General features: G+C 45.7%; 1 long non-coding RNA gene across 1 annotated transcript; it reads right to left on the minus strand.

Annotated features, from left to right (window-relative positions):
- Positions 1-458: 458 nt before the first annotated feature.
- On the minus strand, positions 459-4897 carry LOC135300116 (uncharacterized). Its single transcript, XR_010361998.1, has 3 exons — positions 4701-4897; positions 2994-3602; positions 459-1987 (listed from the first exon to the last, which is right to left on the minus strand). It is a non-coding gene; the product is annotated as an uncharacterized LOC135300116 (long non-coding RNA).
- Positions 4898-14547: the final 9650 nt, after the last annotated feature.

A 14547-nucleotide genomic window follows, 5' to 3' on the forward strand; every position in this document is an offset into this window, starting at 1 on the left:
GCCCCAACTCATCGTTCCCATCTGGGCGCTATTCCGCAGTTTTCTCACAAAGCAAACCGGGTTCATTTGTGCTGTTCTGTTTGCACTGGTGAGGAAATGTTTCTGGTATGCCATGTTTGGGAGAGAAGGTGGGAGATGGGGTCGTAAGAAGGGGGAAAATGAAGCATCAGTTGTTGTTGTGTGGGAATTTAGAACAGAGGTCTGCTGTGCAGGCAGGAGAGATTGACTTGAGAAGAGCCTGGCCTTGGAAATATGATTTCTAATTAATAAAGGACAGGAAAACTATGCAGCTTCTGAAATACAGCAAAATCATCCCAGTTGCCCTCTCACAGCAGCACTATCAAAGGAATTACATTCAAATGTTCTGTTTGGACTCTTCCCCCTTTCCCCCTCCCCTCCCAAATCCCTGAGCTCTCACTCCCACACGCACAGAATATACAAACCATGCATGAGGGTCCTGGTGCATGAGCTTTGCAATTGCAGACAGGAAGGTAAGAAGCTCTTGCTGTACTCCAGCTCACTGTTCTTCTAATTGGAACAAATTGTTAACTCATTGACTTAACCAACCTTTTCCAGAAAAACTTGGGCATCCTGTGCAGCAGCAGTGCTTTGTTTGTAGAGGTCTGTTTGCTTTACCAGCAGCCTGCAGTCCAGGGGAAATGGAAGCAAAGGGTGACTTTTTGTTAGACCCCTGTTGGCTGATGCTGTAGTACAGCTTATAGCCTTGCTCTGGTTTTTGGGGAGCTATCTGCTTCCACCTTTTCTGGTTCTTAGCTCTTTTAAAGAGGATGTCTTGTGTGGCCTGAGGACAGTGATGTGAGAGGGGAGAGCACTCTGCAACATGAGGACAGGAATTACAAGACCTACCAGGTGTTTCTAGTAAAAGAGAATTATGTGCAATGGAGAAGATGCTGGCTGCTGGAAAGGTCCTTGGGGAAGAAAGTAAATCCAGACATCCCCTTCTCACAGCAGTATTCCAGTTAACACCCCTGCCCTGTGATGCTGCCAGTTTGCAAGTGATACAATGTGGAGGATCAGGCATTGCCTAGCAGGGAGCAACATGCCTTTATTAATGTCACATTCCTCACATTTTGGAAGGTGAACATTTGTTTGATCACCATGGATATGCAGGGCTGTGGTTAACTGGGGAATTGGCTCAAATTGTAGGTACTGTCAGGGTTTTGACATAGAAAAGCTGTGGAGTAAGGTGGTGGCTTAAATAGGAGTCAGCTGGGCCTTTACCCAGGTTTGGCTGTGGATTAGTGCATCTCATCAGCTGAGTGTTTTATATTGGTAAACAACTCAGTGCTATTTTGTACTCTTTTTCTAATTTTTGCTTGCAGAAGACAAACTACCTTTAAAAGGCAAAAAAAAAAACCCAGCTCCATAGTTCTGTAATACTAATATTGATTAAATACCTGATTTCTCCTCTTCCATGCAGAAAAGGCAGAATTGTACCAAGCAGGGCCAAATAATGAAAAGTGTATTTCCCTTCATGACTTACATGTGCACAACTGGAACAGCCCCACACAACACCAGCCTGGGGTAAAGGTTCTTTCACTCTGTAGGTAAAAATAATTGTTCACAGAATAAGTCACTTACATTCTGTGACAGAGCCTAGATTCTTCTATAAAAAACACACTTTTGCTGTTGCTGCAATAGCAACAGCCACAAATAGATCTATCCAGAACCACTTGCACCAGCCAAGCCTCTTCCCCTTGATTAGTGGGCAGAATGTGGGTGAAATGATAAGGAGTGCATGGCAAATTGAAATAAAAATGATGCATTGTTCTGTATTTCTGAGAATTCACTTTCTGCATATGTGCTCTTCATGCCATCATCTTTTCGGGGGAAAAATATTCTCATTCCCTCAAAATACTGATGGTCACTCAACCATGGTGAATGTACTTGAATCTTAAGATTTATGATCACAATCCTGTTATCTGCAGTGTCAGGATGATTATCCCAGCAGTCCTGCAGGATCAACCTAAAAATTGTTGGACAAGAAAATTATTTGTCAGAAATTACACCAAGAAGATGATTGGTTCTGAATTTGAAACAGACATAGCTATTTGCAGCTGCTCTGGCTGCCCCCCTCTCTCATCTTTCCCCTGCTGTCCAAACAAGATGAGATACAGGTTCTTGTTTTGTCAGCACATGACTGGAAGAAACTACTTATATTCTCACTTATTTTCTTTATTTTACAGCTGTGAGTATGTAATAGCTTTACCATATATTAAATACAAATGAAATATATTTTATCTTCTGTGTCCAAGGATTTAATCAGTTGTATTGGGGTGGGCATATTTAATACATGAATAAAATACAGAATGGTTTCTTGTGACTAGAAATCTGAAGTGTCTCTTTGCCATGCAAAGCTTACTACTGCCTGAGTTCTGATCTTTAACCAAACAAAAGACAAGCACAGTGACAACTACACTCCCTGTTTCAGTATAATTTCTTAAAGCCTTTGTCAACTGTCTGCAGCACTTTCTCAGAAAATAAAAACTGGTCTTCAGACTAATGGAGTATGAAAAACTATGATTTTCCTGGCTATAGGAGGTTCACTTTTATACTTTTGAAAGTAATTTTATTAAGATTCCTTCTCTAAGCACTGTCTCCCTTCAACTGTGCCTAGACATCAAACTGGAAATCAGCTTAACATCTGTACAAATTTGACCAAGGCAGCAAGTTCTACAGACTTCAGGAACTGAAAGTTACTCCTATCCCAATGCTTTTTAGATAGCTGGTCTGATATGAGATCTGCAGTAAATGGAAACCTCTCACTGACTTCAGGTGGCTCCCACGTCAGGTGTTTGGGAAAGCCACAAACACCACCTGTGACACAGAAGTAATTCAAGTGATGTTATGCCAGGTTTCCTGCCTCTGACTTCTCATTCTAGGTTATAGCAGTGTCTTAACTGTGCTGGGCTGCTTTTCTGGTGAACTTACTGAGTATAGTTTCTGAACACAGGGCTTCACCAGGCACTCACCTGGCCCATCTGGGGGCTGAGATTTGAATTCTTGCATCTGCGGTTGTGACCTGATTGACTTCAGCATCTCCCATGAACATCCAGGGACGAGGTGAGCATGGCTGTGATGCATCTCACAGCAATGGTCAGCAAACTCCTGGGAAGCTCTGTGGGATCTGTGGGCACTTGCTCCTTCATCCTTCCTTCACCTTGGATTGTCAAAGAACTGCAGCAGAGCAGATTCCTCCTCTGTCCATGCTGCACACACACTCAGGACTGTGCTGTGCTGAAGGTCAGAGCCACATGAAAACTGTTTACATAAGTCACAACCCAACAGAATTTACAACCTGTTACTTGCTCTTGCATTCTTATGGTCTTCACTGATGCTTCTAATCTGGCTGTAATTTACAACCACATCTGTTTTGGAGAGTGGGGTGGAAGAGGTGAGTCAAATTCAACAGCTGCCACAAGGTCTGAGTAATGCCCAACATCATTTAAGGCTGGAGGAGACTTCAAGACAACCACAGGGCCCTGCTGTTTTTGTACCACCACTTGTAGTTGTCAGATCAGTGAGGAGCAGGCTGAGAACATGAAGGCAGCACACAGCCAGTGTCCCTTCTGTGCTGGGTGCTGGAACAGAAAACAAGGGCAGCACTACATGCTGGGATTTCTCTGGTACACTATCCCACTCCCAGCTATCCATGGCTTAAAGGCCTCCAGAGTTAGACCTCATGCTTTTGTGTTTTGTGGCCCTTAGCATGCCTTCCTCCTGGAAATTTAGTTTTCATGTCTTTAAACCCATGAAAGCTTCAGCATGCTAATTGATAAAAGGTCCTTGGATGAAAAGAACCACAGTGGTATAAAAACAGATCTTGAAGGATTTCTCCACTATGATGAAAAATTCATGTAAACAACATTAATGGTTTTCCTAGAATATGTGCATATATAAAAATATATATATCAAATCCAAAAATATTCAAGTATTGGTAAAATCTCTACACCTTTTGCAAAATCATTCCTCTGCTTTTCACTGAAATAATGAGGATTTTGTTCTATTTATGCTGCCCCTACACGGCCTAAGGGCTTTTGCCCATATTAACAGTGACTCTGTCTCTTCTGGCTGTGAGCACTCTCAGTGATGGAAATTTAGGAGCTGTGGCTGCTGCTAGAGGTGTAGGTACCATGGTGTGGTGCTGCAGGTGTAGCTTTGAAGTGCCAGAACCAGCCAGCAGCCACCTACACCCTGACTCCCAGTGCTAACCAAGGCAGGGGAAAGCCAAGTGTAGCATCACCACCAGCAAAACTTCCAGTAACTTCCCAAGCCTAGGACCCCCTCAGCAAGGAGGTGGATGCTAAGAAGCTTTCTGTAGGCTCCCCATGTCCCACTTGCACTTTCCTGATGGAAAACCTTCTGTGCTGCCCCATAGAATTGTACTGCACCAACTGGCACCATTTTGCAGACGCAAAATGGTCTCTTATTATTTTCTCTTTGCCTTCTCTCTTCAGGAAGAATGAGCAACTGGGTAATGGCCAGGTGAATTTACCAGCTGTGTTGCTTTGGATCAGGAAAGCTGGCTTCAGAAAAGAAATTTCTGCTGTATTTTACTTGAATAAATCAGAATAAATTGACAGGGACTTAAAGCCACCAGATCAAACCTTCACCCTACTGAGAAAACAGCTTCTGCATTAGATCAGGTTGTTTGGTGCCTTGTATGGTTGTTTTCTTACCTCCATGGATGGAGATACCACCATCTCTCTGGCCTCCTCTGGTTTAACTGCTCTCATCATTAAGTAACTTCTTAATATTGGTTGGAATTTTGCTGATGGGGATGGGATCTGCTGCCTCCCATCCTCCCCCAGGCACACGTGAGAGGAGTCTGCTCCACGTTCTTGGTAGTCCTCATCAAGACTGACAACAGGTGATTTAGTCCTTCCCACTCGCTGAAAAGAGGGAAGAACCATGAAAGAAAAATGTTCCAGTCCCATCCCTCCCTTCTTTTCGGTTTTGTTTTCATTCAGTGGTGATTTTCTGTGTGACTTTGGGGTGGTGCTCCATGCAATTCTTTCATTTTTTTGGCTCCTGCTGACATTGCAGTTTTTTCAGGTGACCTACACTTTACCTGACTTCTTACACAGCCCCTGTTAACCATGGCATGAACACACTAGTGTGGCTTTATTACCACCTGCAGGGACACTGGCCAAAAAGTGCAAACCTGCAGCAGAGCCCCGGGGTCGGCTGAGAGGTGTGACACCCCCACAGCACAGCCCAGCTCAAGGCTCATGGCCCTGGCTGTATGTTGGAGGCTCATGACAATTTTTTTTTTTTTTTTTGGTGTTTCCAATCTCTGCTGAATGTCTGAGCTTGTCCCTGCAGGGAGTGAGCAGCAGAGCCCTGCCAGTGAGAACTGCCTGGCATGATTTGCATTGCTCTGTTCCATGTGCTCTGCAAAACCAGAGCAAACCTGTCCATGGGCGCTCCTTACTTTGGTTTAGTTTCTCACCAGATTAAAGCAAACCGATAGGAGCCCTGGGTTTAGCACGGGAGCATCCCTCCCTCTGCTCCGGGGTTTGTATTAGTTTAATGAATTGGTTTAAATTAACATCTGCTTGAATGGGTGCAACTCTTTCATGTAGATGAGGCCTGAGGCTACGAGATAAACAAGAGATGAGGTGAGAAGACCTTTAAATTATTCACAGCCCAGCAGGAACCCGTATGAATGGATTGACAGCTATTTTTGTACTTATTCTCCTACCTTTTAGAAGATGTCATAAAATGGCTGGAACAACTCTTAGCAGAAAGCCAGGGCCAGGGAGTGGGTGGAGAATGCCAGAAGGTTATGGGTGCAACTTTTGGAGCTTGTACCTGTGAGTGCCTCATCCCAAACAAAGCCAGAGGAGCTGCCAGGGAGCTACACATGTGCAGCACATGAATGGGAAAAAAGAGGAAACGCAGGGAAAGGCTGCAGGGCTAAATCCCAATCCCATTTAAAGTCAGTGGCAGAACTCCACTGACAAAGATTGGCCCTCAGCCCTGATTTCGTTTGTTCTGAGGGTTTGCTTGTGCAATTGTTACTCTGTGCTGATGAGCAATAATTGCTACAGGAAGGGAAAAGTGAGGAGCAGGCAGCACAAAAGCCGTGGAATCTGTCCTGACCCTGCCTGGACTCGGCGTTTCACTGCAGGGTTTCACTTTGCACATGGCTGGAGGGGAGCATCCTCCCTTTGCCAATGCCACATCAAAGTGCAGTGTGTGGTGCAGGATTTCAGCATCCCGGGCTTGCAGACAGCAACAGCCCGAGCTGCCTGTGGAATGAGCTGGGATATGGGACTGCAGCAGGACAAAGGCCCACGTTCCTTCTGGAGATGTCTGGGGAAATGTAAAACCTGATCAGTCATACAGGGGGATTCAGGAAACTCTTGCCCTAATGAATGTGACAGTGTGACAGTCACACACGTGGGTTTTACATATCAGTGCTTCCCCAAGAAGGTGGTTGACATCACCCCAGTGGGTGTAAGAGGAGCCCAGCTGTCATTGGCAGGGCTCAGATGTGGTCTGGTGGTCAGGGATGATTCCCCTGGATGAGATTGTCCTCTCTCTATTGTCCTCTAACTCCATCCTCCAGCTGGGTTTCTTCACTGGGGGTCTTTGTCCATCTCTGGCTGTGCTGGGCCACAGGCACAAATTCCATGGCCAGGGAGGCAGCACAGGACAGCAGCAGCTGCTTCCCCCTTTCCAAAGTCCATCCCATATGTGGAGGAGCTGGCAGGCTCCCTTCTTTTATGAATGCCTGAGACTGCATAACTTCTAATCTTGGATATCTGGTGCATTTTGTTCTCCATATCTTCCCTTCCTCCCTCCAGCCAGCCAGCCTTAACATCTGGAGTTGAGCTGGGAAGATTACCAGAGTGCAAAGGCTGGAGATTGCTCTCAACCAGACCAGTGAGCAGGCTGTCCTGCACTGCTGCTTCCCCTTTTCTCAGAAAAACATCCCATCCAGTGTTTGCTGCAAACAGTAGGTAGCTATTTTTGTTCTCTAATGGGACTCCTCATCCAGCCTTTATTTTCAAACTGAAATGAAAATAACAGTATTGCTTTAATTTGCATGAATAGTCTTAGCAGCTGAAAGACTGGGCAGAACTTCTGCAAATGTTAGTTCAAAGTGTGTTTTCATCCTTCTGGTTCTTCAGATAAACACCCAGACCAGGTTTTCTCATGTTCTCTCTCACTCTCATTTCAAGCATTGAAAACATAATAAATATAGAACAAATAAAATAGAAAATATAATTTAAAACTGACTATTAAATCTACAACCTTCTGATTTACTCAGAAGAGATCCATCCGCTCACTAAATCTAATTAGTCTTTGCATTTTGTATCACACAGTTTAACAACTAACACTAAACAGCTGTACAGAAGTGTGCCAGAGTTTAAAAATTTTAGGTTTTACATAGGAATTACTAAAAAGATTTACAGTCTGGTATTTACTTTCTTTGTTTATGTGGTATAATTGTCCTATTCCCAGGCCTGGTGTTCCAGAGCTTCTGACAGTGAGGATGCTGTGCTTGGTTTATGTGGTTCACTTGGCAGGATTGAGGATGTACAGGAGTGGAGACCTGTTGATGACATTTCTGGATAAATGAGAGGGCAGGGCAAAAGGGACATTTATGGGGGTAGAAAAATGAGACAGAACTCTGCCTTGGAGGGCTGAGCAAGGAGGAAGATGACAGTCATTTGGAAAACTGCAAGCTGGAGAAAGAGTGAGGAACTGGATTCAGCTCCTGGACATCCTTGCAGAGGCTGGCAGCTTTTTAAAAAACAGGAAGCATGCTTTCCTCATTGACTGTTTTTCACTTCCACCTCCTCCTAATCTTGTGCAATAGGAATTGTTCTTCACTGAATGCACTGACCAAAAGTAAGGACTTTTCCTGGATTGATTGTTTTAAATCCCTGTGATTTGGGCCTTTCTTACTTTTCTTACTCTTGAGGTGTATAACCTAGTAAGGTTGGCCCACTCAGTAAAATTGTCCTTTTATTATATACAACACACCATTTTCAGAGAAACTTCAATAATTCCTAGTTATAAGAAAAACCCCCTAGAGATCAGTTTGCCAAGGTGTACTTAGCTTCCATTTGCTCTCCAATGTGTTGTTTCCCTCTTTGTGCACATCTTTCAAACCTGAGCTAATCCATCAAAGGCTCATCTGTGTCTCTGGGCAGTCAAACATTCCAGTGGCAGTGTTGGTCAGATGAGGTCTCATTTTCCTCTGCAGTAGTTGGAAAATGCAAATCAAAACAGGAGGACCAGAGCTCCTGTGGTCTCCTGCTTTGATTGAAGTCTGAGTGGTTTTGCAGCTTTTATTCCTTTACACACTCTCTTTTTCCTTGCCTGGTTGCAGCTGAGGGGCAAAGGCAGTGCAATGCCCAAGTGTATGCAAAGGGACTGGTGTGACAGAGATAAAGGTTACAACCCATCTCCAGACCAATCCATCTCTGGATGGATGAGGAACGTCCCTCACACAGTAATCACACAAGGCATTAGTAGGCTAATGGCTCTCTGTCATTTAGTAGCAGCCATATAAAATATATATTTTTTTACTTTTCTGTTAATCCAAGATTACTTTTGTGCCATCAGCCATTCCTATCCATCTTCTATCCTCCCTGTTCTCTCTGCCTCAACAAACAGAAGAGACCAAGTCTTCCATTGTGTTTTTTTAGTGTTTTAGATTCAGACTTTGCCCCCTGGTAAGTCCTAGGAGGTGAAAATATTCCTTTCCGTGGTGACAGCTATGTTGCTAAATACAACAGAACAGATGTTGTTCTCAGCCCCAAAGAAGAGTGGCACAGCCAGACATGTACAGAAGGTCTGTGGTGCTGTGGTTTCCTCTGGGCCCACGTGTGGCCTTTAGGCCTAAGACCAAAGTGCCCAAAAATCCCTGCCTGTGCTGTGCATCCCATCCAGATGGCTTTTCAGAGCATGGAACTGCAGGTGTGTGTTTGGTGAGCCCTGGTGTGCACCATGAAGACATCCCTGAGGATGCACAGCCTGCTCTGTCAGAGCTGGAGGAGCATGGAGGGAGCCAGAGCTGGCTCTGTTCTATCCACACTGCCTTTCAGGAATGCCTGCTATTCCCCCAGCCATGCCAGGCATTCTCTGGGAAGGGCACAGGACACAACTCTATGGTGAAAGGCACTGCCAGATTAGCAGGGTGCACAGTTAATAGTCCAGAGCTTAAGTTTGATTTGGTTCTGGAATTAAACACACCTGATCTACCTTCAGTAGAGATGATAGTTATTTTCTGTGATGTGATTTTGGGTTGAATTCGCCACATGTAGTGTTTTGTTAGTGGTACAGACTGACCCAGAGCACACAGCTCATCACAGGTATTGTGACATTTCTGTGGTCAGCTTGTGATGAAAGAGAGCTTTGATGGAAGGATTTTTTTTCAGGTTTGCTAAACACCTCCATCTGCTCAAAATAACTGCTGAAGTTGTGGGGAATGGCAATTCTGAGTTCTGGGCCTGAAGAAATTATTGTTAAGCATTTTGCTGTGCAAGGGAAGAAAAAGGGAGGGGATGGGAAAAGTGAGATAAGGTCTGTCATTCAAAGGAAACACAGAATAGCCTCACCTTAAATCTTTAAATCTGCATCAATTATAATGCCTTGTTCACTTGCAAATTTCACTTTAAGATAAAGAATCACGGCTGGTTCGTTTGCCATTCCTATAGCCAGAGACAAGCTTCACTTACTCCCCTTTTATTTTCAATGACTAAGACTGAAAGAGCTAAATTACATTTCCTCCCCCCTATGGAAACCTGATGAACCAGTGTGAACCTGCACCTGAGAAGCCCCGGGAAGGAGAGGATTTGGCCACACAGATCGGACAGTTGGATGCTTAATTGCGTTCCGGGCACAAAGCCTGCCTGAATGTGCGTCTTTTATGAAGTGTGTGGGAGGCCAGCACAAAAAATTAGACCCCAAAAAGGTGCCAGAAGGAGGGGAGTGGTGCAAAAGCCTTGCAGTGCCTGTCTCTGCTGTGCTGGAGAGCAGCACCAAGCTGGCCGTGTCAGAAGCCCTCTGAAAATTGTACCCTGAGTGTTAGCTGGGAGCTCATCAGAAACACACAAAGATTTGCTGCAGGTGCTGGTAGAGACCTGGATGAGCAGTTATTTACGGAGCTGATAAATAAGGATGGTGCCAGGAGCAAAAGGAAAGCCAGACTTTAGGGAAAGAGAACCAGAATGGATGTGAGGGGTCAAGCAGGGCACAGGAGTAGCTGAAGTGTGCTGGGAGCACATACACCCTACAATGGAGATGATCCTCCAGTAAAAGGATTCACCCAGAGATGGAGGTGAGTTTTTTCACTTCCCAGTCTAGACAGGGAAGTGAAAAACAAGGACTCACTGGCAAAATTGGATGAGTTCAGGAAGTGCAAATTTTGTTAGATAAATTGCCATGAATTTTCAGTTTGGTAAAGGATTAAATTAGCAGTGTATCACCCACTCCAGGTCTGTGTTTGCACTTTCCCAGGCTTTGCAAAAGTAGATGGTACAGAGCCCTTTTCTGGATGGGAGCCTCCTTAATCTGTGTATCCTTTCATGAATTGCTGTGGATTCCTGAAGCTGGAGCAAGATCTGTGCCTCCCAGACAAAACAGCCCCTTGTGTCTGCCCCCTCCTACCACCTTGGCCACTTGGTGAAGACACATTGTAGTGCTGGCACACAGATGCTTGTTCTTGCTTCAGTCACCAACAAGCCTAGTGTGGTATAAACAGGCACGTTAATATTTTGAGTTTCAGGACCTTTTCAATCACCTCCTCATTATATTTCGTAGTCCCAACCCAGCTGAAGCACAAAAAGCCAGCATAGTTAGTGTCCAATATATCTTACGGTGCTCACTCAGGATTTGTAACTCGGGGCTGTCCTTGGACTCTAAATCAGGACATGAGTGAAGCGCGTTGAATGATCCCATTAATATAAATAGCGCTAAAGTTAAAAGCAGGGCTCCGTGAAAGGACTTTTGATACACTGGCTGCCGTCGCCCTCGAGTCAGCAGGTGGCATTATAGAACAATCAGGAATGCCCAAACCTTGGCCGCTTCCCGGCCGCAGCCGCAGACCTGAGCCCACGGGGGAATGAGCATGAAGCCCGCCTGTTCAGCGCAGCTGAGGCCGCACAATGAGCCCTTGCCAATTAGGGCCGGGGCTATTGTCTGCGAAAGGTCAAGTGCTGGCCTCGCTGAAATCTTTCAACACCGGCTCCAGCGCCATCGGGACTTCATATATTTTATACAGCTGAAAGCTTGCTGGGCCCTAGGCAGGGCAGAGCCAGCCTTTCCTCTGCCCTTCCCCCGTATTCCCCAGGCCGGACATACGTGCTGGGAAACCTCAGCGAGGGAGGAACATGGCTTTTTAATCTGCTACCGCCTCCCTCCCTGTAGGTATTGTGGAAGAATTGAGTTGTTGGCAGGGCGGTAGAAAAGGAGGTGGTTTGGCAGCGTGGGCCAGGGGAGGGTGTTCGGGACTGGGTTTGTTTTACCATCTCCCAAGAGATTTTCTTTATAGCTCTGGTGGTACATGTTTTTACAGCTTACTACTTTTAGTATCTGTCACTTGAAAAGAATAGATGGTCTAGATACATGGGGGGAAAAAAACCCGTGTGCAAGCAGCAACACGTAACCAACAAAAAGAAAACTTTCCCATGAAATACCCAAGTGATACAGATGTTGCAGGGAGCTTAAGGAACGGCGGGTTAGGGAAAGACTCAGCGCTTCTGGCTTTCTTCTGCATCCAGAGGCTGCAGATGGGAGCCTCCAAGCTCGCTCGGGCTGGATGCCAGATGATCCATCAGCCCAATGGCCATGCCAAGACATGGCACCTTCCAGCAGCTGTGGCTGGCAAGGATCTCTTCCCAGACTCCAGAAACTGGAACTCCACGTGTGCCTTTAGCCCAGCGCTGTAATTGACTGCTGCATGGACGGGCAGTGCCGGGGGTTCCTGGTGACAGTGACACAGGGGTTTCGGTGTGCCCAGAGGCAGAGCTGAATCCCCTCCCTCAGTTCCCAGTGGAGATGAACTCCTGGTGTCACTCCTTTTGCCCCTTCATTTGGGGACAGCCCTTATTAAAGCAGATGGTGGCTTTGATTCCCAGGGCACAGTGATTAGTGACTGCGGTGTCCCCGCGGGCTCTGGGCTGCAGTGTCCCCTCGGGGGTGCAAGTTCAACCTTTAAACCCCTGCACGGGAGCTGGCCTTTGTTTCCACCAGCGGCACAATTAGGGTGGTCCTGGGGAGGACCTCAGCCTCCCTGTAATTGCTGGTGACAACAGCCACAGGCCAGCGCTGGACGTGGCCCACATTCTTGTGTTGTCACCACTGTGCTGTGTGACTTTGTGAGGACGTTTTCCAGTGGGCATTGGCCGGGAGCCAGACCACAGCCCAAGTTACTGGTTAAACCCATGGTTTTAATGCGCTAATCCCCGAGTTTGAGCTACACGTACTGTGTGTCTGTGTGTGTGGTCTCGAAAACTCACCAGTCTACTTGCAAATTAAAAAAAACACTATAATATTTGCCCATTTGTTGCCATGGTGATGAAGGAGTGTGGGACAAAAGAAAGATATTCCGGTTGCCCCCGGGCCTGTGAACAAGCAGAATCGGAGAGAGTGGGTGAGAATGTGCTGTTAATTGTAACCAGAAATGCAGTAGGTCAGCCACCATCCCTGCAAAGTGTTCTTCAAACCTCCTTTCATGTCCCAAAATGACATCCTGTAAAAGCTGGTGAAAGCGCTGACAGCGGGACTCCCATTGTACCAGGCGAGACTTGGCCCATAAATTAAGCAAACTGAAACCCTCGCCTTGCTCCCTCCAGGTATTCGTTTTCCTCACTCCATCGATAACCTGGCAGGAGCAGATCTCGAACCAAATGTTATCTGGGCGCTGCCAGGACTTGCCGGCAGCTGGAGGGGGAAGGCAGCGCTGCTGCCTCCCGGAGATAACAGGTGGAATGCAGCAGGCGCTGCCTTTGTCTGCCGCAACTTGCACTTCAAGCTCTCGGATGCTGCCGGGCCCTTTGCTGTCCCAGCCTGCAGACTTTCCTGCCAGCCTGGACAAACGCATGTGAAAGAAATACCAGGCATTTCACAACTTCCAGGTTCTGACAGCACTGAAAAAATGCATAACCTCCCCATAAAACCCCTTCCCCCATGCATGTGTGTGCTAAGGAGGCACACTGCTGCTTCTTGGGTACAGAACATGGGCTCAGAAATTAACTGTCATGGTTGGTTCTCGTTCTGTACGTGCACAACATTTGGCATGAAAAGCGTCTGCATCTTCTGTAAATCCCTCTTCAATTATGTGGAAGTGTCGGGTTTAATTTAAACCATGTCTGCTCCCACCAAGCTTAAAAATAAAATAACATAAAAACAGAACCGCCCAAATCAGTCATAGTATCTTGGTCATGTTTATGTTATATATATATTGTTAAATTCGCTCCTGTATAAATGGAAACCTGAAGCCCACCCTCAGAGCTACCTAGTTTGTAAAGTTTCAAGAAGCTATTGGATCCAGGCAGAGTTAGTTCTTCTGAGAAATTATTTTCCCATCTCAACCTACATTCTTCTGTTTGCAAGAACCCAGAAAGTCATGCAACCTTCAGACCAATTCCACAACCACAAAAAAGCCAGTACCCTTGGTTCATGGCCACAAAGATGCCCAGGCACTGTATTTTCAGAGGCAAAGCTCTTGCTAGGTAAAGTGGATTCTTCAGAAGTGAAAGAGCAGTGCGTTAAAAATCTGCCCAAATTAAATGCAGTCTTATTGACGTAGTTTTAAACACAAAGCTGGTCAATATAAAGACCACAGGATCTGGCTTACAGTCATCAGAGATGGAAAAATACCTATCAGACACAGCTCTACAAGGGCAGAATCTGGTCCCTCCTAAAAGAGCACTGGCTCTCATCTTTCACTGTTCTTTCTTCCATTAACTTGATCTTTGATCTCAGTTCCTGTTGGAAATATCTGTAAACAGTGATGAAGGCCTAGGCCATTAACCAGATGCTTAACCCTGCCTCTAACAGACCACCTGATAAAGAAGACAGATACAAGAATTATTATTATTATTATTTATTATTATTATTATTATTCAGGAAACAAGACAGTGCATTTTCATTTCCTGAAGGATTTGTCTGTCACCTTTGAGGCAAATCAGGCTGCTGGAAATGTGGTTCATATTGCAGAATCATCCCTTTCAGAATCATCAGGCTCGAGCATCCAAAGCCAAGCTAATATTTTATTTTAACAAATATGAGAGTTCAGTTCAACTCTATTAATTTGGTACTCAATCCACCACCAAGTTCTTGACCTAAAAGATACTTGAAGAACAGATATTACAGAAACTGACCTTGTAATGGGGTGTTGCAATTATTTCAGTTTAGCCTCGGTCGATACAGGGTTGAAATCCCTGAAGCTTCCAGCCCCACGAGGTGACAAGCTGGGAGCTCCTGGACCATGGCTACTGCTGTGTTCCCAGGAGAGCTGCCTGGAAAGCCTTCCCAGAAACCATCCACCTTAGCCCAGGCTGA

Source organism: Passer domesticus, chromosome 4 (genome assembly GCF_036417665.1).
Source record: "Passer domesticus isolate bPasDom1 chromosome 4, bPasDom1.hap1, whole genome shotgun sequence".
In the NCBI taxonomy this organism is placed as follows: Eukaryota; Metazoa; Chordata; class Aves; order Passeriformes; family Passeridae; genus Passer; species Passer domesticus.